Raw genomic sequence first — 26,857 nt, forward strand, 5'->3', positions numbered from 1 at the left:
GGATAGCGAGATGTTACTTATGAAGTGCGTAAGAAGTATACTAAAATGCCTCTTACAGGTATGCTTAGAAGTGTACTAAAAGTATGGCGAAATGCTACTTTTGAAGTGCGTCAGAAGTATACTAAAAACCGGCCAATTTAGAGCATCAAGCATACTTCTGGAAGTGCAAATAAAGTATACTCTAAGAGCCCTGGTTTTTCGCTAAGGGATAGACAGTTCAAATTCCTCAGTTACCCCGCTATAAGTCCTAGAGTTGTATTCACAGTGCTTGCGTTTGCTCTGGCATCCAACACCCCCCCCCCCCCATTTTCTCCCACACTAGGTGGCAGAAACACTGGTCTTATTCTGCATGTGGCTGATTATTGAAAGCCTTTTGGCGTTTCAATTTAAGTAAATGCACATATTGAAAAGAAGCTTATTGCCTAATCAGGTCCATGAGAAAATTTTGAAGTGTGGGATATATGAAGTTTGCTAGACCTATGGCGGACAATATTTACCCTCCAAATCAAAGCAGCACCAAATGTGTCGGCCATGAACCCATGACAACTTCAGATGAGACTAATGACAAATGCATAAAGCATATGATACTTACAGAACGACCCGATACTATGACCCAGAAAGTTGAACAAGCTTACGTGAACACGCTTACAAAGAGATCTAAGATGCCAAAGAATCAATGGAAATAAAAATAGGAAGACTTGACTGATCCTGTCTGAAGTCTCAATGTTGGAATCGATAGCATGCATCGATGCTTTCAATCATGCTCTGCGGTGTGGCCACAAAACACACTTGAGTGAAGCTCCCAATCATTATGCTCTTAGGTGGACAAAAGGCTCACCTCAAACAGCTTTCAGCAATAAAAAGAAATTCCAGATACAAACATCACATGGTTTCCCCAAGAATAAAACATATAAACCTCCAACACCTTTAGGGGCTAACGAAACAACCAAGAACGCACAAGGATGAAGCACCTCATCCCAAAGTGAATGGAACGCCAAGGTGCAAAACTGAATGCAAAACACACCGCTCTTCTAAGCAACTAACACTACCTACAATTTCTTGGACACCTTTATGGTAAACCAAGAGCTAGAATATTAATTATAATTAGATGTGGTGCATCGCCTTCAGGATTGCTGGATGATCTGCAACTCTGTGAGCTCTTCAAGATTAAAGTGAGCAGAAATTTTTTACTTGGCCTGAAAATTTCTCATACTGTGTATCTTGTTCAGAGTTAAGCAATAACACCGTAGCTATCTATTAACACATTACGCCTAGAAGGTATCACTTACGTAAGACAAGAACGATTCAGACATTACCTATTGTTAGCGCCATTTTGTAAAAGAGACTTGCACAGTCTGCTCACTTTCCATGTGGCGCATCCATGAGTTCTTTCGCCGGGCAGGTGTGCCAGAGGCACATTAAGTCTCTCACACCGGCCTCCATGTCCACATCAAGGCTGTAACATTTCAGAAGTGTGGTCATGTGGCCATGCCCCTCTGCAGATTAACTGCTGTGGTGACATGTAACTCAACAGCGGTGGACTTCTCCTACCAGAACCCCAACATAAAAGGAACGAATTCCCAAGGGCAATGACAGAATGTGCGGAACTTCAACTGACCGGCTGTGGCAGCGAACCCTCTCCAAGTTCCAGCCGCCATTTCAGCAGGGACGACAGGGGGCACAAGCTTTGTCAGTAGCGACGATACCCCCACGAGCCAAAGTCCGTGGCAGCACCTGCGACTAAGAGCCCTCCCATAATCCCTGTCACCACTTCAGCTGGGATAACACGCAGCACAAATGATGGCGGTAGAGCCACCACGAGCCAGAGCTACATGGCAGCACCTGCAGCGGCGAGGCCCCCACGAGTATACCACTCACCATCTTGAATGGGAACACGGGGAGCGCAAGCGTTGGAGGTGACGACAGCGCCACCACCAAAAATGATGTGGCAGCACAAGAACCAGGTTCTAACGACAACGGCCGCTGACATCCGAGTCAACTCGGTGGCTGTCCAACCAAGCAGACGTGACGCATACCTGAGAAGGCAAATAATGTTTGGTAGTAACTGAAGTGGCCAAAAAGCTGCCAAGCAAAACTCAACATTCAACTCTAATGATGAGCCACGCTGTTTCGACTATGATCGACATATGTCTGCGAATCGCTCTAAACCGCAGAAGTTTGAAGGCTGCTCAATTTTAATGGACATGGACAATTAATGGACAATTTTTGTGTGCAGGCAACAAACTGCCAACGAAAACAGTGATGAAAGGTCAAGTGAGTTACTCCAATACTGCTAAATAAATAGGACAGCTTACCATCAACTTCTATTCATATCTGCCATTAAGCCTGTACCTCGGCACTGTAGGTGATGTCAGTGGTGTCTTCTCAGGGAAGTCAAACTAGTAGTTCACTGAGCAACTCCTCCTTGACCAGGCCTGCAGCGATTATAAATGTGAAGAACAGATATATTATGTTATATAAATGACACAAGATAGAAAAGGCACAAACAATACCATACATTCCAAGTTTGGGGACACCAAATTCGGGATAATTTCTAAGCAGGGGAGGGAGGGGGGGGGGGTTAGCTGGTGTTTTAAAAAGAAATATTGACAACAAATTTACATGGAGACAACTTCATTACATTTATATATTGCACTGCCTATGCTCATGGGAATGCAGCCGTCCACTTTGATGGCAAAAACTCTTCTCTCAGTACAGAAGAGAGGGGGAGGGTAATTTTTCTTTTCCGGGATGTTTTTCTGTCAATCATACAAACTGATCAAAATTTAAGAGACTTCTGGGTAATACTGGGAACTTGGCAGGTATGCAATACTAAAAAGACAGTTTGCTACCGGCAATGGCAAAAGAAAATGCAGGTTGGATCAGCTATGCATAAAGGTACTTTGAACAACATATACCATATAGAGTGTACTCACGCAAGGCTAGCGAGCGGTGCACTCTGGGTTCATCACCGTATTTGTGTTCGTGAAAGCAGACAGCGGAGCGCGCACAGCCTCACGGGCCACGCTATGCAGCGAGTCTTTCTACGGTTCAGGTGACACCACGCATGAAAAAGATGTCACTCTTGTGCAACAGTCTGCTGTTGCACAAGGAAAAAATTTGAAACTAAATAAAAAAAGACGAGGACAGGAGGCGTTGCAGACTCACAGTTTCTGCAAATCCCGAATCCGAAGATGCGTGCAAAATGGTTTGGACACTCCCCTTGAAACGAGAATGACTCACTTGCATCATCGGGCAAAGCCCACACAAAAATCATGACAAGTGGAGAGTATGTGAGCATGTTAGTGAAGTTGGTCAGTGCCTGTCTCTTTTTGTGGGGCTTGTGAATTTCCACATGGCAGCACCTCGGGCCACGGAAAATTGGCGTCGTGGAGTTGGGGCGACGCCCTGTCATAGAGGTGACTTCGGATGCGGAGACGGAGCGTAGAGTTCCTGAGGAAGCAAGAATCGAGTAATCTGTGTGGGGGACTGCCAACACTTGCGGTGACGCTGCTTTTTTTAATGCGATAGCATTATTTAGCTACTTCACCCGGAGTTTACGATATGGTATCTGGCCTCGTAACAAGAGGAAGAGGTAAATCTGCGCCGAGTGTATGCAAAGCGGCAGTACACACTTTTTCACATGTGCACCCTATTCGAAGGTGGCACAGGATGGATGCGAACTCCACCCGATTGGCTGTGGCGAAGGAGGTAAATCCGCGCCTAACATACATGATGTGGCTTTTGACTTCCATCGTCCACCGCAGGCGATCGACCAGACAACCCGTAGGGGTTTTTCACCATCCAGAAAATGCCTCCGACCAGGACAGAGAAACATAGCTGGGCCGCCAGGCTAGAGCAGCGCTGAGAGCCCAAGAAGAACTGACGCGGGACGGGGCGCTCCTTATCTAGCTGGCAGACGAATAACAGCCAGCCCCTAAATGTGGTGCGTCAACTTGGCGAACGGCGGGTCAAGTGGCGCACAAGGGAGCGGCAGTATACATTTGCACCCATCCTACGAAGCGATCACTCAATTTCAAAGCGGCGCACTGACGTCAATGGTTGTAGTAAACCATTCATAAGTGTTTACTCAAACTTTGTGTCGTCGTACTCACAATGAGCTATGGCGTCTCACGATGAATGCTATCGCAATTCGACAACCAACAATAGCGGTTTCTGCAGCCTATTTATTTTTTCTATGATGTAGTTTTTAGCCCAGTGCAGGGGACACTGCAATAAAATATCGCTAGCGCTGGTGCGATACCTCCAACGGGATACTTGGCATCTACTTTGAAGGGTTCGACCACTGCTGTGGTTTACAGCAGTCGTGGGCAGTTTTCGACGTCGACTGGTTCATATAGGAGCACGTGGACGATGTGGAATTTTAACCGATTGGTTTGTTCATTAGTCAGAGGGAGAGAGTTGGAAATGTCAAAAAGAGGAACGAGGGAATAAAATAGGGACTTCACCTGAGGCTCTGGGGGGGTTTGAGATGGTCGTTTAAGTTGGGATTCGTGTAACTATGTAAATAAATGTATAGTCGAAGTAAAGCAGTGCAAGTTGGCACATCACTCAGCAACGTGCCTGCCACCAAGCCCCTAATGATCGGGGCTGAACCCTCCTCCACCAACACTGGGAAGAAGAATTATGTTCAGGGCACTTCATGTCGGGGAAGTGTCGGCATCACGGTTGGCTTTTTTTGTTTGGGTCAGGTCTCTCAAGCGTGCGTGTGTGGCCAAGATGTTTCTTGACTACCCAGTCAAAACTGTAGTCATCAAACTAATTTGCTGCAGCATCTGCACAATGCCGAATCAATAAAAAAAGAAAGAGCCGAGCAAGAGAATGGACAAAGCGTTAGAATTTTCACAGTGGCAGTTAACAGCAACCTTCAAATTGCTGGGAGGCAAAGACACGTGTGATCATAAAGGGTGATTTTTTTCGATGCCGATTTTCCAACATTCCTGCGGTAAAGAACTCCCATTCCAGTCTCTTGACCTTCTCGTTTGTCACAATGGAACTTTGGCTTCGAATAGGTTGAGCCCGCTATAGTGACATATTAAATCAAAATAATGTCGGACAAAAGTCAACCGTGCCGACACTTACCCGAGACGAAGTACATATTAAATCAAAATAATGTCGGACAAAAGTCAATCGTGCTCACACTTACCCGAGACGAAGTGCATACTAAAGCAAAATAATATAGGACAAAAGCCAACCGTGCCGACACTTACTCGAGACGAAGTACCTTGAACATACTCGACTTGCCGAAATCTTCACCAGGGTTTTTTCCGCTGAGGAGATTGTGAATCATTTGCGTTGCCTCCTCACGGAGAGCAACAACGCCTTCTTAGAGCTGTTTGTTCGGACTCCCAAGATTTCTAAAAACCAGGTGTCTGCAAAATCTGCTGTCCTCGGTTTTCTCCTTTCGAGTGCGACATTGTTTTCGTTCGTGACATCATCTGAAAAACAAGAAAAATTTGCATAGTATGGGCCATCTCGTCGAATGTGGCTTGTGCAGCTGTTCATATGCGGCCGCCTGCCATCACGGACACAAATATGGTGATGTACTCGAGAGTGCACGGCTCGCTAGTCGCGCGTGATTTTCATTTCATTCCATTCATTTCGGCTCAGGAGAGACAGGGGTGCGGCATATAGATAGCCTGAAGGCCCATACGAGGTAGCCTGCAACACACAAACTAAAAAAAAAAAGAAGGGGGGGGGGATAGAGGGGTAGATAACCAATCAACTCTAATAACAACAACACTATCCACAGTCGGAAATGGAAGTGAAACGTGAACAGCAGGCCGACAGCCCCCAGCGCCACGCCGAAGCCCGGGGCCCGCCAAGCTAGAGCCGAACACACCCAACTCGAATGTGCTCGATCCCAGCCCGGCGCGCTGCAAGCCCCAGCGGAGCGCCGGCGGTGCCCCGAGAACCGTCGACCGGCCGCCCGAGCACCATTCTGCCCCGACTGTACTATACTTCGTTTCAGCTTCGGTCCGAGCGCGGCCGATGTTATGGGCCGAAGGGCCAATAAAACACAAAAAAAAAGCGTAGCGTCATGGCGTGCTCTCTGCGCGTGATAAGACTAGCCGGCGGAGGAGCACGCACAGAGAGACGGCGAATACCGGCTGGTTCTATCAACTGCAGAGAGCACGCCATGACGTTGTGCCTCTTTCACTTTTTGATTGGCCCTTCGGCTCATAACATCGGCCGCGCTCGGACCGTAGCTGAAACGAAGTATATCTAGGACAATATGAGCTGAAACAGCGCTCTTACCGGCGCACGGTACTACCTGCGCTGCCTGTCGCCTTGCTCCGCACACACGGCGCACCCTGAGGCCGAGATAAATTCTCAGTTGCGCTCAATGCGCCACTGCGCTCTTCCGGCCGTCTGCTAGCCAGACGGCGTGTGCGACAGAGGGCGTGTGTGCGGTAGGGTGGGAGGGGGGGGGGGGGCAGAAGATTACCGTTGCCGTCTTTTTTTTTTGCAATTCATTTACTTCATTCTATCGCGTAGAATGAAGTAGAAGAAACGCTGACTGGGGAAGAAAAAATGTTGCGCTATCTTAAATTGCCGCTGCGATTATCGTTTTTCAAAGTCCCATCAAATTACGTTGCAGGTTGTTTTTATGTGATTAGGTGCATCTACAGAGTAGGACATCACAAAATATTAACCAAACTCTTTTTACCGGATTTAGGCCGGCTCCAATGTATTTCCTTCTTGCTCTTTTTTATCGAGCACAACTGTTTAAAAACAACGGTAACAAGACATGTTAATGCGAAGATTTTGTAACCTTGATTGGAATAAAAATGTTAAAGAATATTATCTTAGTATTACCGGGCCCACGTGTTTCTTTCAAACAAGAAAAGTTGACGACAAGACACCAGTGTTTTATTTATAAATTTCTAGTCTTAATAATGTGTGACAAATAGTCATATATTGGTCATGACAAGTAGCCTGAAACTTCATCGAAAGAATTTTTGCAGAGGACAATGTGAGATACAAAAGATTAATAGTCGGCGTGGAAGTTAAGTATGGGCCGGTGAACGGCATCAAACAGTGTGTCGCAACCATAGCAGCAAGCTTTGTTCCAATCGGCAGAATTCCGGTTCAGGGGGTCCCGAGGCGCAGTGAAACTTACGGAAGAAATGAATACCACGTCATTCTCCCCTAACCCGCGACCACGGCTCTCATCCTCCCTGCTAAGGAATTCTGGAGCGGGGTCACGAGGTCCGGCTCGGCCCAGAGCCATTCACGTCTAACCGGTTCTCACAATTCGTCAGCAGTGGCGCGGTGGAGGGGACGCTGTGACATGGCTACCTTGATGCGCCTCCAAACGTCTTCAATGATATTCAGATCGGCACCTTTTGGGGGCCAAGGCAGCCCCGTCAGGCAGTGCTCCTCGAGGAGATACGAGCGTGACAACGCATTTTACACTTGTGCGCTTTCTTGAAAGGCACTGAAATGCATGTTAGCTGGAAACACTGGGCTACACGGCACACGCATCGTGATGGTGGTTCCATTGGAGAATATTTTCGCTAGCAGACGGCCGGAAGAGCGCAGCGGCGCAGTGAGCGCAAGTGAGAATTTATCTCGGCCTCAGGGAGCGGCGTGTTTACGCAGCGATGCGACAGGCGGCGCAAGTAGTACCGTGTGCACAGGCCGGAGCGCTGTTTCAGCTCATATTGTCCGCGATACTACATATAAAACAAGGATTATGACAGCGAGCGCCATTCACAGCTTCAAGTGGGATATACATCTTAGTTATACTTGTGCACCCGACCCGAATCCCCCCCCCCCCCTCCCCGAAATTACTATTCACAATCCTTACACAAATCGCCAAAAAAAAAAAAAAAATATATATATATATATAGCGCAGTAGATGAAACAGCTCCAACCACAATGTTTTCTTTTTTTATGTGTTTCGCTCGCGTCGCTTGAGATCACCCACAATGATAAGACGCGCGGGCCGACAAAGAAACCTGGCGAGTACAGATATGGGTACGCAGCGATGCGTGCCGACGCGAAGTGACGACCTACGTGCGATAAAACGTTTGACAGGTCGACCGACGTGTTGGGTGACCGAATCATGGCCTCGCGATTAGAACTCGCAGCCCCTCGGACGGTTTGACGAAAAGCGCGAGGTGAGGTGCTCGCCAAGGGGAAATACCTGTCAGAATACATTTCTCGAACGCGATTAGGCAAAGGCAGGGCAGGGGAACAAACCAACGAGATGCTGGAACGGAAGCTTAGGAGGACACAGAGAAAAAAGGCTTACTTTCGAGAAGCATTGAGGAATGAGCCAATTGAGCTGTGCCCACAACCTCCGGGGCTGCTCATCCCTGCTCGCGTGGTGCCTCGCCACTTATTAGTCGCAAATTCCATTCTCAGACGCGGCATATCGGATCGATATGAGTTGTACGTAAAAATAAAAGACCCACCAAACCGAAACAAAGCTTCGGCGGCTTTGAAGCAAATGAAGTTCAGGGTGGATTGGATTGGCTCGTGAAATACTTTGCTTCCAGGTGCATAATAAATGCGGAAATAAAAAGTTAATCTAACATTATTAGCAAAACAGTGGCGAAACGAAACAATAAAACGTTTTAACGAAATTAAAAAAAACCAAAGCAAATGTATGAAAATAAAATTTTTATATGCGATACAAAACGTCGCTTAGCCGCGCAGCTACGGCGGGATTTCAGTTTCGGTTTGGAATCGGAAACTGCGTATTTTCGACACCGATTGAATGTCCAGGAGGCGTGAACAATGACGTCACGGACGTAAAAATAACAGCCTTTATTTTGACACCTTAGCTATTTTTACGTCCACAACACGTTTTCTTTGAATGCCGCTGGCTGCATGTGAAATGTCGGTCGCTCGGCGTGTGTGTGGCTGGGTGCTCGGCGGCTTGGCGGTGTCCGCGCTGGTGCGTGTTGTCAACATCGCCGCCTGTACTCGTCGCGTTCTTAGGAACATCAAAATAAGCGTTCTCCATTTGTACCGGAGGCGACAGAGCCCAGCAGCAGTAATTTTGTACGCATTTTTCTGGAGCTGTACTTGTGTGCAATACGGCGGATTATCACCCTTGCATACAATAGCTGCAAAGGCCGTGCAAGCAGCGAGCAAGTAGCCTTGACTGGCATGACTGCACCCGCTGCAGGAGCGCTCATGGCGCGCGATCCAAAGCAACGAGCTCGCGCTTTTAGCACTGTCGTCGAGAGCCTTTTTTTCAGTGTTAAGGGCCACCCACACTAGCGAGAAAACGCGCCCGGCGCGCCGATAAATCGGTTAAGCGGCAAGATAAAGGGCGTGTCTCTGCACGCGCTCGTGGCGCTGACTGTGCTTCGGCGACATTTTGTTACTTGCCGCGATCGGCGTGCCACGCGCGTTTTCTCGCTAGTGTGGGTGGCCCTTTAGTCATAAAAAAGAAATGTAAATATCGCCAAATGTCCCAACAAGACAAAATGTTAAAAAAAAAGAAAAGGAGGCCTCCACTGCGGGTCGAACCCACGACCGCGAGCACGTGAGGCAGGCATGTTAACCGCTAAGCCACGCTACAAGTCCAGAAATCACATTTTGACAGTTCGTTTTTTACGAGACTTTCGGACGGCACTTAACGCGGTGTGCCTTTTTGCTAATTCTTCGCAGCGCACAACAGACAACACACCATCAAAACAGATACACACAAAGAAACAACACTCACACAGCGCTGACTGTCAACTCTCGGATATATTAATCTTCGTTCTTATCTTTCACCCTTACGCACTAAAAAGAACTAAATGTTAACCAAGGAAGAACAGCGAAAGAAAAATAAAAATAAAAAGAAAGGGGAATGATTAATATAGAAAAGAAAGATGGAAAGAAATGGAAGAAAATAAGATCTAGTCCTACTACAGTAAAATTACTGAGGAGGTTTTCCTAAATAATATAACTCTTTTCTTGATAAGCTAATCGACGGGGTACTAACGCATACTCCGTCTAGCAGGTCTATGCTCGCGGCTTCGATGATTTCTCGAGTTAGTTTGTTGTTGCTTCGTCCCAGTACTGTGCAATTGCCCAGAAGGGGGGAACATCCACAATCTCTACAATGAATGCCCAGATGGCCTGAGTTAGCGTTAATGGCGTTGCAGTTATGTTCCCGGAGCCTGTCATTGAGACAGCGCCCCGTCTGCCCAACGTAACGCTTCCCGCACGTAAGAGGGAACGAATATATCACTCCCTCTGCACAGGAAACGAACTTGGTCTTGTGATTTTTCGTGCAGCACTCTGTTCGAATAGGCTGCCCATTCACCCGCTTGCACAGGCTGGAAAGTCTCTGCGGAGCTGAGAAAACCACGTCGACGTTGACTCTGCTAGCTACTTTTTTAAGCTTGTGTGACATGTTGTGAATATAGGGCACTATAACAGGCCTTGTAGTGCGTTCTCTTTTTCGGTAGTTAGAAGCTTCGGCTTGCTTGACCTCCTTAAGTAGGCATTCAGAGACTGAAATTAATATCGACAAAGGGTATCCTGCTGAAACCAAGCGAGTTGTTTGCGTTTTGAAGCTCATGTCGGTCATGTGCACGCAGGATTTCTTGAGGGAGTTTTTTAGGCAAAGTTTTGCCTAAAAAAGTTTTGCCTTTTTGACTCCGGGGCCGTTACTGCTACGGGGCCGCCAATTTTTGACTCTGGGGTCCGCAAGGACAGCGCAGCAGAGGTTGGTCGCCCGGTTTCTCCAAGGGGTATGTGCCGTCGGTGCCGAGAACTAGGGAGGCTCAAGTGAGGGTGGCTGCAACTCCTAGATCGGGGATCACGGGGCATGGACGCCATGCAATTGCTAAATTTTGCTGGGAGTCTATGGGGCAAAGGGCCGTTTTCTTTCCTAACTCAGGTCATAAAGGCCCATTAAGGTGCTTGAATAATTTACACAATGTAGAAATGATTACTTTTCTATTGCCACCAGTTCTGTTACGATAGGTTAAGTATTTTTGTAACGCGAAAAATGGTAAATTCCGCCATCTTGGATGTTGCTCCTTGTCTGGCAACCCTGCCTTCTCCTCTCGACGTTTGCAATTCTCGACGCGAGGAGGAAGCGAGAGAGGCTGCGCCAAGGCGTTTGTTGCTTGCAATGGGAGGAGATAGGAGGAAAGGCGCGTGGAGCAGCAGAGTTGCAACAGAGCGGGCGACTGCTCTCATGCAGGCAACATTGGCGCATATCCTTTCTCGAATACTCTCCCTCAGGCGTCGTCATTAAATTGCAAACGCTCTCCACGTTTTGAGTTGCGCCCACCCTCACTGGAGCCTCCCTACTGAGAACTGCTCCGATTGCAAACCGAAACTTAAAAGCCTGTCGAATTTGTGCGGTTTTTCAGAAAGTCATAAAATACCTCGAGCGCGCCTTCTATCGTTTTGCAATTTGTTAATTCAGTGTTTCTAAATGATTCTCATCAAGATTCTAATTGAAAACATGCCCATAAACTCAATATTTAAAAGATTAATTACGGGAAAATAATTAACAACTTAATCATCGAGAACTTTGATAATTTTCCTAAGTAGGCCCCTGGCCTAGGACCAAGAAGACACGAGCCTTTTTTCTTTTATGATGCGTTCTTTTCGCAATGTCGAATAGACCCTTCCCGAAATTCAATCTGGCCACTTTGATCACTATCGTCATCTGTGGAACGGCATCTGTGCCATACCCATGGCGGCCTTCTAGTGACTGATAAAGGAAGACGTTGAAGATGTTCCTAAGCGGATCTTGCGAGGCCTGTACATTCGGGGGGTTAGTACGACGTGACGTGGGAATGGAACACAAGAGCTACGTAAGCGTTTATTTCTAATAGCTCAGATTCAGTCAATCTGTGGGCGGCACACAATCGGCTTTAAAGCACTTTGGTGTATAGAATTTTCTCGAGGCATCTGAGTGGGTTGGAGCTTTGTTCTGAATGCAGGTTCTTGGTCACCATCGAACTGAAAGTGATCGAGAAAAAACTCACACTGGACAATTCCTCGCGTGCCGTTGACTTGCGAAAGTGGTGGTGCCGATACAAGTTCAATTTCCGCCATGAATATGGCAAAACCTAAACTGCTTTACAAACCACCAGATGGCACTGAATTTTGGAAAGGGTCTATTTGTCCACCTTTCGTGAAACATCCTGTATATATGGATATACGGGGTGTTTCAGAGGACTCAGGCCAAATCGCTCCTGCAAAACTACTCATCCCCCCCCCCCCCCCCCAAAAAAAAGAGGCTTTTGTCGTTTTGGTTTTGGGTCATGGGCCCATTTAGAAAAATTACTAAAGTCCGGGATAATAAACTTGTTAATTATTTTTGCGTAATTATTTTTTAATGTCGTGTTTAAGGGCATGGTTTCAAGTAGAAAATGGCTCAGCATCGTGGAAAAGCAGTAAATCAACAAATTGCAGAAAGATAGAACGCACGCGCATCATTTTACGGCTTCCTGAAAAACCGCACAAATTCGCCAGATTTTTAAGTTTCGGTTTACTATCGGAGTGCATCTCGGCCCGGGCGGCGCCGCGCCGCGTGGAGAGATAGTGCAACCAGCCCCTGCTGCGTCGCGCGATGACAGAGCAACAGAGGTTGGTTGCATTGCGAATTATTCGTGGTTGCTCTTATAAGCAAGCGCAAGGAGAAAATGCACTCTTTTATTCCCATTGAAATGCATTACCGGAAGTTAATTTCCGACTGGTCGCTCTCTGCTTCATACGTGGGTAGTGGTTCAATTACATTAATTTAATTACTGTAATTTAATAACTTTCTTTAAGTTGTAACTGTAATTAATTACTTTCGGCCAAACGGAATTGTAATTTAATTATTTTCTAGCGTCAGTAATTACAATTACAATCAGTAATTACAACTACTTTTGCAAGACTTTACGGTTACGACGGAACCTCTCCGAAAGCCTCAGCGCTCGGTGACACACTCGCCAATCATAGACACCAACTCACACACACGCACAACAAAAACAGTCGCGTTGTTTGTTGTTTTGATGCCTACACTGCGGGCTGAGAGTATCCTCTTTGGAGCCTACCGCAACGGCGCCATGTGGCGCCGTCGGTGTTGCGAGCAGAAAACAGTAGAACAAACATGCTAAAATATTGAAAGAAACAAAATTGAGGTTCAGCTTTTAGCCGAGGTTGAGGTTTTTATGGGTTATGAAGTAATTTTTTGATTTATTTGTTTGCCAGTTTTGTGCGCCCTTTGAGTACTGTCGCATTTTTTTATTATTATTTTCAAGTTCATTTTCTGTTGGTTTTACCTCGAACATTTTTTGCATAAGCATTTTGGAGCTGACTTCGCACCTGTGGATATTGTCACGAGTGATTCGGGAGCCCATATTCGGGTCTTATAAATTTGGAGCCATTGTAATTTCAACTCAATGTAAATAATTTAGGAAAAAATGAAGCGTTTGTTTGTAAATATGGTTGTATCAGCGCGTGTGGATGTAGATTATGGCCTTATATTAACACTACTGAATATTCAGATATGGCTAATTGTCACATTTTTATTTGCCTGGCTAACAAAAGTGTGTCAACCAATTTTATTTTAGTCATCTGGTGTCTACGAGTGTATAAAGTAATTTATTATTATTTATTGAAAATATAAGAACGTAGGATTTCATTATCCCAAATTGTTAAGTTCTCTCATTAATTTAAGAAAATTCATAAAAGAAATGTACAATTCGTGACATATATTCGGCGATGCTTAAGCCTCCTCATACATTTGGGCGAGGAATGAAGAAATCCGTTGCATTCTTAACATGTTGTGTGAAGCTGTATAAACAAATATGGTCGTTCCCAGGAATAAGTAATTGTAAAGTAATTGCATTACTTTTTGATGTCATTTGTAATTGTAATGAATTATAGTTCATATTGTAGTAGTTGAGGGCAACTCCGCCCAAAACTCAAAATGAGATAAATTACTGGTATCGCTGTACTGACACAAAATACGACCCCAGCCAAAATTGCACGTCCGTGGGACGCCGCATTCTCAACTAATGCCGATAATAAAAATGCGACCCGCTGCTCCTTAGCGGGCGGCCAGCGGGTTGCCGATCGCTAAAGCAACATTGGGCCGTGATGTCAACATCGTTCTCTTTTTTTCCTTAGTTCCGGACGGGCGCACGGCGCAGCCGTCGCGCGGGCTTCTTTGTGCCGCTACCACCGCTACTTCGGCTTGCGATTGCGTGTTTAGCCGTTGCTTTTACCTGTAGCCCGTATAGCTTCTGTATAGCCTTTTGTTTATTTGCTTGTGAGGACTCCAAGACTCGTTTTAGCGAGCAACTCGGTGCGCCCAAGACTGCCCAGCTGTTCCTCGAAAGATGCCGAGTACAACTTGTATCGCTGTGGGCTGCTCAAACAACCCGCTGCGCAGCCCGGAGGTGCTTTTTCACAAGTTTCCAACGGATCGGAAATTGGAGAAGGTGTGGGTGAACGCTGTTCGACGAGTGGACTTTGGAAAGCCTTGGACGCCGACCCCCAGATCGAAGCTCTGCTCCGATCATTTTTCGCCGGAGAGTTACGAACGAAACCTACAGGTGTTGGTTGCTTGTGGCTTGTCAGCGAAGGGATCGAGGCTTAAAAAGGATGCCGTGCCGTCGCTCTTTGCCCACCGTACATGTACAGAAAAGGCAAACAGGATAAAAGTATCCAGATCAATAAATAAAACAGTCATTGTCTAGTGCAGTGTCGAATATTGAGCATTCACGCTCCATTGAATGTCTGTTGAATGAAGAATGGTGGGCATGTAGAGTACAACCACTAACTAGCTCCAAACACTGAAATTTATAATGAAAAGGAAAACAATGTTCTGCTTTGCGTCACTGCTTGTTTACTACGCAATCTCGTGCGTAGTATTCAGGTTCGTAACGACTACTAGCGAACAGCCGGCGCGTGAAGCTCATGCGATATAAACATGCGCCTCCCAATCGTTCGAACCCGTTACGCAGCAGTATTAATTAACATTGCGCTTGTGAATACCACAAGGGACTTTAAAGAAATCGCAAAAGTTCGGATTTGTAAGTTACAACTCTCTAATTTACCCGAGTTCGGCTGGAGGTAAATATAATATATAAAAATGGGAAAAAAATATACAAAAAACAACATTTGCCTTAGTCAAAAGTTACGAAGGAAAACTTAAAATCCTATGTATTCCAATAATGTAATGCTCTCACGAGGGCCTTTAAGGGTATATGAATAAATGAATAAAACAAATTGTTGTGTGTGTGTGGGGGGGGGGGGGGGAATGCGGAAGGGAAAGAAAGTGTTGTCACCTTGCTAACTTTCTCTGTTTTCCTTTATTACCCACCAAAACTTGTGCTAGCTTTGAGAAGAAAATGACTGCCCGAAAAGCCTTTTTTTTTTTTCTTTTTTTAGTGCCGCAAGTTTTTTTATTTTTACAAAGGTTTGCTACCTGGAGGAACTTATGTGGTAAATTAATGTCGTAGCTTACAAATTTGGCTTTTACGCGCCTGAGGAAAAGAGAACGAAAAAACAGACGTCTACAGCTTAGCACACGCCTGTTCGGGCGTCGCGGCCCGCGCCGGAGAGCCTCAAAGCTTCGTGTCTGGGACGGACCCGCAGCGCGAAAGCGAGAGGGCCCCAGTACTGTACGTCACTGGCAGCACGCCACCGCTCCATCCATGGAGCCCCGATGACAATTTAGGCCTAGCGACGAGTGCGGGAGACCGCACGCACGCCGACAGCTGCCGAGTACGGCACCGAACGAGTTCACTCGTTTTCCAGTCGCTAGCTTTTGGGTATACAAGCAACGAGTACGGCACGGCATAGCGCACGCGCGGTGGCGGCCGCCTGTACGGCACGGAACGAGTTCACGGGTTTTCCAGTCGCTAGCTTTTGGGTATACGCACTAACTCTTGCTAGATATGCTGGATAACTACCACGTATACAGAATTAAAACAAAATCAGCTTGCCTTCTATCTTTAGACGGCTAGCGCAACAGTGGTAGGTGCCGCTTGGCCTGCGTACTCGTTGAATGAGAACGATCTTGACGTCACGTCCACATAGCTGCTGATTTCCAGTGTTGCCGGAACATCGAGCGGCTAGTTTCGGCTTCGTCGGCCGCGCCCCACACAAAACTTTGAGACGTCGATATCTTTAAAACTACGCACAATAACGAGAAAAAAATAACCTTGCAATTCAGGGGCGCTGACAGCACTAAAAACAGCCATAATCCCAAAATCGAAAGTATGGACCGGAGTTGCCCTTTAAGGTTAAACTATTTTTGGAGCAAAATAATTGTAATTGTAATTTAATTACATTTTGGAAGACATTTACCATGTATGGTCTTCTTCAATTTGCCGCGGAACACAACAGCGAGTTGAACTAGCTCTAGCGTACATTATAACTATGGTTTGCACTTAAAGTTTGCTTTACTTGCAGCAGAAATTGGCCGCGATTTAACTGCCACCGGGGGCACTAGATCGACAATAGGATGAGTATAAAAAGACGATACCCGAATTCTGTATGGACACCTGCCAATAAAAAGACGCTAAAGGGTTCTTTCGCCATTTCGACTCCTCATAACACAAAAGTGTTATGAGGAGTCATTTCCATGGCAAAATTTTAAAAAATATAAAAAGTAAAAAAAAAAAACTTGGGTCTCAAGTCCGTTATATAAGCGTATAAAAGAGCGCAATAAATTATATGATAAGTTCGTCAAGACAAGAGATATCTCAATATTACAGGAATTTAGGAAAGTGAGGAACAAGCTCAACGCTGATATCAAGAAAGCTAAAGCTCAATACTACAAAAATAAGTTTAATGCAATATATAACAATCCGCGGAAAGTTTGGCAAGCAGTAAATAAACTTGCTTCTACGCGTCGTGCACATGCTCTAAAAGAACTTACAATCGAGCGGGTTACTTACTCGGGTCAGTCTCTTGTAGATAAATTTAATTCTCACTTTCTAGAATCCGGTTCTTCTACTATGCCCTCAGCGAGAACGCCTACATGTGAGTCTTATGTTGGGTACCCTTTACATAACTCAGTATTTCTGGCACCTACCACTGAACTAGAAATAACTACTATCATTAAATCCTCAGGATATAGCGGTGCCTGTGGACAAGGTGGGCTATCTTCTAAGCCAATCAAAGCAGTTTCCTCTTTCATGTCTACTCCGCTTTCGCGTATCTGCAACCTTATTTTAAGTACCGGTATCTTTCCAGAAAAAATGACAATACCGAAAGTCTGTGTGATCCAGAAAGGTGGTCCCCAGAATAATATGAATAACTATAGACCAATATCAATACTTCCGGTCTTTTCTAAAGTAGTGGAACGCGTTATTTACAAACGTTTAAGTGATTTCTGTAATAAACATAATATTATTACAAACAAGCAGTATGGTTTCCAAAAAGGTAAATCAACTGAAATGGCACTGCTAAATATCAAAAACAAAATAATAGACAATATCGAAAATCAGTGCTATACTTTGGGTGTTTTTTTAGATTTCAGGAAGGCCTTTGATTCTATAAAACACGACATCCTACTCCGAAAGCTACCGCAGTATGGAATAAGAGGCAGTGTGCTAAACTTGATAAGCAGTTACATGACCTCACGTTTTCGATATACCGTCCTCAATGATATGCGCTCTCCTTTAGCAAAAATTCGATACGGTGTGCCGCAGGGGTCGATTCTCGGGCCATTTCTTTTCCGTCTTTACGTCAATGGTATAGTAAATATCCCACAAACACCTAACATAATTTTATATGCAGATGATACGAATGTATTCTTTACTGGTAGCTGTTTAGATAGCATAGAAAGAGAAACAAATAATTGGCTGGAGCAACTTCATTTATGGTTAGGCTCAAACCGGTTAGAGCTGAATATGGCAAAGTCTAAGTACATTGATTTTAGAGCAAAAAATAAGCCCATAACTAGCGAAATTAGTATATCTTTTCAAAACTCGAATATTGAGCGCGTAGAATCCTTTAAATTTCTTGGTGTTCGTTTTCACGAAAATCTATACTGGACTTGTCAAGTAAACGAACTCCAAATGGATATTTCTAGATCAATTGGTGTATTTTGTAAGCTAAAATACCTTCTTCCAGCCTGGTTAAAAAAAACAACTGTATATATTTCTGATTCACTCGAGGCTGCATTACTGTTTATTGGTCTGGGGGACGACTACAGCAAGTAATATTAAGCAATTATTTACATTGCAAAAACGCGCAGTTAGGTCAATTGACAATTTACCTTGCACTGAATCGACTTCCCCTATCTTTATGAAACATGGAATATGAACGTTAGATAAGCTTTTTTGCCTAAAGGTCGCAATTTCTGTTCATACTCAAATAAACACGAATCCCGCCATATTTTACAAAACATATTTATCCAAGCAAACAAATTACATTTTGAGACACCAGCAGTTTCCAAAACCTAAAATAAGAACTACGGTACACAAAAAATATCCTACCAGATAACCGATTTTCTTAACAGAAATTATTCTGTATTCGAATTAGCCCTGACAATAGCATCCATGTTTCTTTTCAAAAAATACCTTACGGTATACTTCAATGTGCCTAGTGTGTATTCCTAGTATAGTTCACATCAAAATAGATTGTACATTTTTTGTGTCTCATATTTTATGTTCTCAGATATTGTTTTATTTTTGATTTGTGCTGTTTCTGATTCATTTCCTGTGCCCTGCTGCTGAGTGCTGTAACGGGGGTTGGGACCGAGTCAGGTGATTCGTTTTCGCCTTTTGTCCCAACCTCCCTGACAATTGTGTCAAAAATAAAAACAAACAAACAAACAAACACATTTGATTGCCATTTTAGCGTCTACCACGTCAGTGCCAAACTTCAATAAAGGGGTGATACCGTGTCTATAAACTTCAAGCGAGAGCAATCGAATGGCGATAGGGGCAATAGAATGTCAGTCAGATGTATATTGAATGGCGGAAGCCATTTTTATAGGGGAACACATCCTTGTTTTGCTTCACGTATATTTTTTTCCGCATAATTGAGAGTTGAAATGTTTTATTATTTTTAGTCCCGCACACCAGATACGGATCCCAGGTGACTGGGTACGACAGGAGAGAAAAAAACGTCTTTTGACAGCTGCAAAGTCCCTGCGCAATGGCCCTCACAAACGCGGCATCTTGCGTTCGATTGCGGCTTAACTGCGCCAGTGTTCGTGCAGCGGCAACAGGAGTTGGAGCTACTCACACATTTTAACGCAAAATGTGTTATATGGTTGGCTCCTAACAATATCCGCTTGAATGCGAGCAACGAAAGTCGACAGGCCGACTGTCAGTCTAAAACCGACACTGCGCACGTCTCCGCACTGATTCGATAGCAGTGCCAGTTGAGCCTCTTCCTCGAGAGCATCCGTGTCCATCCCTGAGGGGGGAAAACACGTCGCGCTTTCAGAAATACAGCGGACATCTGCTGCGTCAAATGAGAGCGCTCAAGGCTTCCACGAAGAAAGTACGCAAGACAGAGCGACAGCAGAGCAAAGATAGAAAAAAAAACACTAACTTAGATGTACTATCGGCCTCAAATGAAATGCGAACATCGTAGCGCGTGGCCGTCGTTTAGGCCGTCGGTACATGCTGCGCCACCTGGAGGCCTCCTGAAACTGACAAAAACCACGGGTTGCAGAGTAGGGAGCTGCAAGAGTCTGTGTCCTGCTCCGATGTGTTTTACCCTCGCACAGCACAACCCAAGTTGCGAAGAGGCGCAACATGTATTAACGGCCACGCGCTCCGCTGTTCGCATTCCTTTGCCGTAACGGGTTGAAGTAGTTGGAGTGTTTCGCTACCTTTTTCCGCGAGTGGGCGCCATGACTCTGCTCGATGTTAACCCTCTCGATGTGTTTGCGTTTTTCTTGCTATAGCATCCTCTATACTCCCAAAGCCTTGCAGTTTGATAACGGAGCCATAGAGTGTCCGGTCGCAGATTTGGAGCGCGAGGATCTGGTAGCACAGAGGATTTTTCGTGGAGTCCGGTATTCAGCGCACAGCCAGCGGCGAGGCCCCGAAACATGGTTTACAAGCCCGACGAGAAAAGAAGCGGTAGCCCGAGGAACGCGAGAGGCACGAGCGGACATTCCATCGCTCGGGACAAGTGTGTTTTGGCGCCTCGCCGCAGCGGGGCGCCTGTTACATGGCTCTCGTCTGCCTCTCTACCTTTTAACTTTCGCCAGCCGCGTCACATGAGAATTTTCCAGATTTTGTCAGTATAGAGTAGGGGGCTATGGTCTTGCAAGTAGCATCAAACGTGCCAGTGCACGAGGCTATTGTCTCGAGCGGACATTAGAGGCAAACGGCGGTGCAGCGCTAGGTTGAGCGGCCTTTGGAAGCAAATGGCGGCACGTCACCTGCTCCCATCACGCGTCTTGCGTGTTTTTACAACAATGATTGGCGATACTTGAAAGCGTGAATTATATCGCGGGACGTTAGCTCGATGCTGTAGAACGTCTAGATTGATCTGAAAGTCCATCTCGACCCAATTGGATTGCGAACGTGTCCTGTGTAGATTGGTCGGAAGTGCGCATGCGCTGCGTAATCGCTTGGCGAGTAGGAAAGCAGGAGGAGAGGCGAAGATCCTAGCAGCCGATCAACGGTTTTGCCGCCCCCTTGCAGTTTGTATATCAAGCGCGGCGCATACCTCTCGTGACGCCGATCGAGTAGTTTGAAACTTTCTGTAATCTGGGCTCTCTACGGTGCTGACGCGCTCCAAATGTTCTCTTTTCCGCACGCTCTGTCTGCTGTATCTCACACTGCAACAGGCTCTGAGAGGGCCACATTCACATTGCCACCACAGAAGGTGGTAACAAACAAGTAAAGCAGCAACGAAACGCTCACTCGCTTACCTCGCACGATACTGGGCTGCGGGGGCATCCGCGCGCTCGAAACTTTTGAAGTTTGCACCCGGGTTTTCAACCGAGCGAATGAGATATTACAAGTAAAGCTGCAACCTTCTGGTGGTATCGGATTTCTCTTAGTACCGCATGTGGCAGGGCTGGCGGTGCACACGCTAATCCCCGACAGCCTACATCTTTCGGCCGTTCACACCGTGTCCACACTAACGCATACAATTTTGTGTTAGCACTGCCCTTGGCACGCTAGTACAACAAAGGGACGAATGTTTTTCGGTGTCAGTTGGCGAAAGAAATGTTACCGCATTTCTTACGTAAACAGCGCTTCAAAAGCTTTTCCCTGGCGCCGAATTCGAAAGGTGACGCCGTTCAAAACGGCTACGTTCAATATGCTCACCGCTTGAACTGGCACATCTATTTCATCTCTAACCGAGTCCACAAATGACTGCGGTAACTTAATGAATTTCTGCCATCTAGTGACATAACTCTCAACTTTGTAACTTTGCACGCCCAACTTGGCGCCGTCTCTAGCTCGCACTTGGCTTCTGAGTTGCAGTGTGAAGGAAGTCATGGGTTTGAAAGACCTCATAGGCTTAGGTTATTACCTAATGACTCACGTGCACCACTGTCTTTGCCAATAAAAGGCTTATCTCCACAGATGAGGTGCTGGTGGGACAAAGAAGGTGTCCGATATCGATCCCGACACAGAGGACGTTAAGATGAATTTACTGTGCCTACTACAGGGTGCGGCCGTAAAAACGTTCACATTTGGCACGCCTAGCAAAAATCGAATTTCAAACATACATACCTGAAATTGGGCACACGAACGTCGTTTATTCCACAGTTTTTTGCCTATTTTTTTCAGACGTCAACTCCGGAGTAGCGAATTATTAGAAAGACAACAAAAATGGCAGACGTGCATTTCCTATGGCCTATACCCGCCGGTTCGCCGTCTGCTATCTGGTTCGCGACGCCGCTCCCAGGTGGCGCACTGAAGGTAAAAACGCGGGAAACGCCGCACAAAAGGCTGGTGTCGGGCGAGATAATCGCGATAAAAAGTGATTTGAACGAAATATATGAACGATTGTTGAAATTACCTGTTTCAAGTCAAGTTCTGACAGATCGCCATGCAAGCAAGACGACACCATGATGCGACGAGATCATTTATTTACAGCTGCTCGTCTTGTTGACAATTACGGGTCGCTCTCGAAGACAGCAAGCACCGCTTCAATGAGCTCCTCATTTTTTCAGCGGGCTCTCACGTTCACTGACTGGATTCTTCTTTTTAAAGTCTTCTCGACTCACAAAACGATCCGCCCAGCTCAAAACAGTCGAGCGTGAAGGCGGGCGTATATAAAATGCAGTGCGAAATTATCGTTGTGCTGTGGCCACCGAGTTCCGCTCCACGTACCACTTGACTGCCTGGGCACAGTCACTTGCCGAGTATTGCGGCATCGCAGGGCGGCGCGGAAAATATTTTGATAATAACTACAGAAGGCAGTGCAACAAAAACAATAAATAGGAACAATCAAGATGCCTGAGCAGCGTCACTCTTGATTCGAAAGTTGAGCTTTCACCGGGAACGGACCCGTCAACAGATAAGCAGACGACAAAGGAAGACACACGTTCGTCTGCTTTAGAACATATTTTTATTAAACGAGGGCGTCCGCCAGTTTCTAAATTTCAAGTAAAAGGGCGAAATCGTTTACTTATTTCGGTAAAATCACTTTATATCGCGATTATCTCGCCCGACACCAGCCTTTCGTGCGGCGTTTCCTGCGTTTTTGCGTTCAGTGCGCCATCTGGGAGCGGCGCCGCGAATTAGATAGCAGACGGCGAACGGGCGGGTATAGGCCATAGGAAATGCACCTCTGCCATTTTTGTTATCTTTCTAATAATTCGCTACTCCAGAATTGACGTCTGAAAAAAATAGGCAAAAAACTTTGGAATAAACGACGTTCGTGTGCCCAATTTCAGGTATGTACGTTTGAAATCCGTTTTTTGCTAGGCGTCCCAAATGTGAAAGCTTTTACGGCCGCACCCTGTACAAATCTTGAAGATCGTCGCATTGCTGAGGTTCTCGAGCCTTAAGGAACCGTAAAATCCGTAGTTCGGTAGGATTGGAGGAGTCCGGGTCTGGAACACGATGACATTCTGAATCTGAAGGAGGCCTTGGCGCTCCGCGAAAACGTCCCGGTTGGTCGAGTGCTTGGCGTGTTCGGGAGCCAGAGCCTGGTTCTAATACCAGGATGCTCTCCACTGTGCCTGTGCTCAAAGTGGGCCACGTCCGCGGACCTCGAGCCTCGTCAAGCTGCACTCGTTGTATTTTTTGTCCCGGCTGCCATCTTTCTTGTGAAAGAAAATAAAGTATTGATTGATTGATTGACTGAGTAATGTCGCACGCCTCGGCCCTCTGACTGCCACCGTTCGGGACACTCTGTGAGGGACTGCGTTTTGACATATCATGACAGGCTTCCTCAAAGAGAGGGAGCCATCTGTGACGACGATGCCACAGACCACCTTGTGGACGTCATTGATATTGCTAATGCCACAGGGGAACTCTGCTCTCCTCATCGTTCTCAGAAGTCATCGCCGGACACCGAGTCATCCGACAAGCCTCACTACGGAACATCCGGAGAACGTTCGGTTCAGGTAAATCCCTCAGCACAGTCGATTGCGGAAGTCACAGCTATACCGCCACATAACTCATAGCCGGAGCTTGTTGATGGGTTCCCGGTTTCGGAAGACCAAGTTAACAAAAAGGTCATTCGAAAGAAGTCTCCAATTTAGCTCCTTTATAGACGACGTGGCGAAAACTAAAGGCGATAAAGGAAGCATTCGAATAAGGATACCTTTAGAACAGAGAGTAGAAAACATTGAAGCCGAAACTGCTGAACAATATTTTTATGCCCCTAGAATTTATAGAAGGAAGTTTTAAATTAACTCAAAGAGGATGTAACGAATATATAATATGTCAACTCATACGAACATTTAAATTAGCGTATCTCAAAAGGAGTAGAACCGTTTAAAGTAAAATCAAAACATATTAGAACACTTCAAAATATAATTTAAAGCATAGATCAATCGATCGATCCATTGAAGATGATGGTAAACATAAGACTCTGGTAGAAAAACCGGAAACGCGTGGGAGACGTGGTATACGAGGCATATACAAAATAAACTTTGAAGCTGAGTGTGAGACATTGCCTGTTCATTTTATGTTTTCGTTTGCGTTTTTCGTTGTCTACCCGAGTCTCAGGTTTACCATCGTGTTCGATTTCCACGAGCTCGTCAGCACTCTAATCATGTTTTTGTTAATCGATTCATGTTTCATATTGACACAACCAGCTTGTATGACCTTAGGAGGGATACACTAGGACGAAGTAAAACAGGTATAGGGCAAAAATATATTTACATACTTGTGAGAATGTCCTTGCTGCTACCGATCTCAGCGAATAACACAGCACACCGCTTCGACAACACGTAGACATTTAATTACCGTTATCGACCGCGCCGCGATCCCAAAAGCCTCCACGCATACGACGCTACGGCCCTTTTTCAGCGGCGGAGCACCGCTCTCGTGGCCAGTTGACCTTCATCCCCTTGCGGTGCAGATGAACATTGACCATCTGTCAAAGGGGCAACCAACACTTTGTATCCTCAGGTTTGTCACACATCTCCCCCCTCACAAAAACAAAATAAGGGACGTCTTAGAAGGTCTTCGGGGCCTTGCCTTAGGGTCAGCATGGTTTTTGCAGATGGGCGAGCACGGGTCCGACGTCAGTACTTCCGGACAATTCCAATACGGCTGGGGTAAGTCTGGTGCGTCGCCACTGTCTGGCACGAGGAACTAGAAATTAAAAACATGAGGCCATGGCGCGGCAGCAATAAGTGGCCACGCCCACGAACGACACCTGCTTAACTGCGTACACGGGAGCTTGGCTACTTTCTCTTCTCCCCTAAAGCACCGATGAGGGCATGAATACAGACGCTTTCAGGCAGCTGTGCATGGGCGCCGCCATAACCGACCTTCAGTTTTTGTTTCCTCTTATTCCGTTCGATCCACTTCATCATTACCACAGCAGGACAGGTAATTGCCATTTCAGATTCTACCGTGTCCTTCTCCCCAGCATAGGCCTTTGTGGAGACTCGTCAACGCCCGCTTCAGTTGCTCGACATCTCGGTAAGACAAGAGAAGGTCGGCTATGGCGGCTGAATTTGGCGCGCGCTGAAAGCGTCTATAATGAACTTAGAGCTCGTGCTACTTTTCGTCGTCGTCACCACCGTCTCAAAGTGTAACGCGGCAGAGATGGCGTGGAATTTCCCGAGAGGTGGTGTGTGCGGACCGGCACCATATGGAACCTGCGACCCATATACATCCGCGGGTTCAGGGAAAGCTTTTAGGTCGGCGACGTGAATAGACCCTCACATCCCACCAGATTTGCAATGCACCAGCTTGTAAGCCAGATTAGAGAACTTCTTACTAACGCTTGCTAAAGAGGCCGTTAGGCCTCTAGCAGCTTTACTCAGCGAATGAGTTCGCCTAAGTACCAGATCTCCTACATTGACATTCAGATTTATCCTACCCTTGTTCTACTGGCTTGCCTGCTGCCATCTCAAGACGTCGAGGCTCTCTCGAGCTTCACGTAGGTTCTCCGTGAAACGCTTCCGGATATCTTCTGCAGACTGCGTGGTAGTACGCTTCATGCTTGCAGGATCTGTGCAAAAGACCCCGTTTCCCAGGGGAAACACGAGCTCTTTCTGAAAGTTAATTTGAGTTGGAGTAAAACCCGTGGACCGTTTGATTGTTGTGAGGGTAGCGAATGCGATTTCTGCCAATTTTGCGTCCCAATCTTTGTGACGCTCTGTACTCACTACAAATATCAGTTCCGGTCACGCTTGACTCTTCCGTAATATTCGCCTGTAGATGCTACGGTAAAATCATTTTGTGCCCTATCCAAAGCGCCTTACACGAATCCACGAACACCTTGCTAACAAAATAAGAAGCGTTGTCTGTAATAAGCGTTGCAGCAAAGTCAAAGCGCGCGAACGTCTCGAAAAGACAGTCCCAAAGTTTTCAAGAATGCAGATTGCGCAAAAAAGAAAAAAATTCCACCCATTTGGTGAAGAGGTCGGTCACTGCTAGCAAATATGAATTGGTCCCTGGACTACGGGGAAAGGGACCGGCAATGTCGCAGGCAACAAACTCCCAGGGGTACTTGCTTTCGACCGACTACATTAAACCTGGTGGTTGGCCACTTCGGGGTTTCGCCTTCTGACAGACCGCGCAGCTACGTGTGTACCTCATTACGTCCTGCCTCCTGCATGGCCGCGTTACAATTTGGGAAACTTTTCGTAAGTTTTTCTCCCACTGCTGTGGCCTGCCTTGGCAGGATCATTCATGCATATTATAAATGACTTACGCAGTTGACGTGGTATTACCGTCCGGAATGGCGGCCCGCTGGACCCATTGTCCGCCTGGGGGATGTACCGCAGCAGGATGCCGTCGCTACTTTGCAGGTATCAGTCCAAGTCTCTGGGATTGTCAGCGTCACTGTGTTTTTTCCTGCTAGCTGGTGCATCACCTTCTGAAAAAGTCTATCGGACAGCTGAACCGCCTGAAGCTCCTCTCTGCTCACCAGGGCTCCCCACCGCGAATCCGGTGTGATGGGCGCCACATTGGTCAGTGCCATCAAGTCTACATCTACATGCATTTCCTGCCCGGGAAGTGGAGCGCGGGACAACACATCTGAAACGTGGTTAGCCACTTCACGGTTGAACCCGATTTTGTATTTGTAGCGCTGGAGCGAAACCGCCCATCGAGCGAGTCATTCTTCAGTATTTTCAAGCCCCTTGAGCCACGAGAGAGCAATGTGATCAGCTTGAATGCAAAACGAAGCAGCGTCAAGCTACATGACAAACTTCTTAAGCGTGAAAATAATCATCAGGCACTCTTGTTTGGTTGTTGAGCAGTTTCGCTCCGCTACGGTTAGCGTATGAATGGCGAATGCT

The 26,857-nt window shown here is 46.3% G+C and overlaps 2 long non-coding RNA genes across 3 annotated transcripts; both read right to left on the reverse strand.

The window, feature by feature from the left end:
• Positions 1-1,334: 1,334 nt before the first annotated feature.
• On the reverse strand, positions 1,335-2,007 carry LOC120847032. Its single transcript, XR_005717159.1, has 3 exons — positions 1,879-2,007; positions 1,619-1,734; positions 1,335-1,456 (listed from the first exon to the last, which is right to left on the reverse strand). It is a non-coding gene; the product is annotated as an uncharacterized LOC120847032 (long non-coding RNA).
• A 187-nt stretch (positions 2,008-2,194) lies between these two features.
• LOC120847033 lies at positions 2,195-8,491 on the reverse strand. 2 transcript variants are annotated; one of them, XR_005717161.3, is made up of 3 exons: positions 8,445-8,491; positions 5,232-5,459; positions 2,195-2,435 (listed from the first exon to the last, which is right to left on the reverse strand). It is a non-coding gene; the product is annotated as an uncharacterized LOC120847033 (long non-coding RNA). The 2 variants fall into 2 exon arrangements; XR_005717160.3 differs by lacking the exon at positions 8,445-8,491 and adding an exon at positions 8,282-8,372.
• Between the last annotated feature and the right edge of the window lie 18,366 nt (positions 8,492-26,857).

The sequence above is a fragment of the Ixodes scapularis genome, unplaced genomic scaffold (genome assembly GCF_016920785.2).
Source record: "Ixodes scapularis isolate PalLabHiFi unplaced genomic scaffold, ASM1692078v2 ptg001158l_1___fragment_3__unscaffolded, whole genome shotgun sequence".
In the NCBI taxonomy this organism is placed as follows: Eukaryota; Metazoa; Arthropoda; class Arachnida; order Ixodida; family Ixodidae; genus Ixodes; species Ixodes scapularis.